This window comes from Condylura cristata, unplaced genomic scaffold (assembly GCF_000260355.1).
Source record: "Condylura cristata isolate star-nosed mole 26May11 unplaced genomic scaffold, ConCri1.0 scaffold00003, whole genome shotgun sequence".
NCBI lineage: Eukaryota > Metazoa > Chordata > Mammalia > Eulipotyphla > Talpidae > Condylura > Condylura cristata.
This window is the reverse complement of record NW_004567104.1, coordinates 77,876,229-77,877,249: the sequence shown is the minus strand read 5'-3', so window position 1 is coordinate 77,877,249 and position 1,021 is coordinate 77,876,229.

Sequence of the window (1,021 nt, the reverse complement as noted above, 5' to 3'; positions counted from 1 at the left end):
CCTCGGCCCGCCCCTCCCCTGCTTTCACACCACCTCGGCAGCCTCATTTCTCAAAACCCGGCGTCACCGGGGAACTGCCGGCCCGGGGGGGGCGACCCCAAAGTGGGTTCCCTTGGGTGCTCAGAGGGGACACCCGAGGCCGAGGGAGCGGGGTGCCCGCCTGCGGCTTGGGGAGCCCCGCGGTCTGACACCCTGGCGCCTTGCTGCTCCAGCCGCTGTCCGCAGTGAGTGCCCTGAGCGAAACTGGAAACACCTGTTTCTGCCGGCTGCCCGGCCCAAGGCTGGGAGCGTCACCTTCCGGGAGGCTCCGTCCAGGCGACACCTCAGCGGCCCTGCAGGTCGGCGTGAGGGTGGTCGCGAGGTGCCCCCTGCCCGGCGTGCGAGCCTGGGGTGGCAGCCAGGGCCCAGACCCGCCCTCTCGCAGCCTCGCCGAGCTCCGAGAGGCCTCCGAGCATGGTGATCCCCTCGTCGTGGCAAATGTCTGCCGAGTGGGGCGCAGGGCCCCCCGGGGACCCCCAGAGGAACCCTGGGGTGGCGGAGGCGGGAGGAGGGCCCGGGCATCCCCACAGGCCAGGAGCTGCTGCTCTGACCGCTGTGCTGGGCCACCCGGGCCCGGCCTGTCCCCGATGGGCGGACGTTTCGGCCGCTGTCATGCGCCGTGGCCACGAGCACGTTCCAGAACGCCTCTGCGCCCCTTTGCCCTGGCGCCCGAGTGCCTCGGCAGCCGCCGCGCAATGCCATGCTCGCGTGCCCTGGGGGGCGGGCAGCGTGGGGCCAATTCCCAGCCAGGCTGGCTGTGAGCTTACAGAGTTACAAGCCTCTCGACGAGCGGCGGGCGAGCTGGCCTTGGAGGGAGACCGGTTCGGCCAGTCCCCGCCGGCCCTTTCCTAACCGCCGACATGCCGCAGCCACACACCTGGCTCACACGTGGCGCGCAGGTATGTGGTTGCCCTTGTTGTTCAGGCCAGCAGGCCAGCAGGGCCGGTGACTGGCCGTGCAGCTCTGGCTACACCAGAATGCG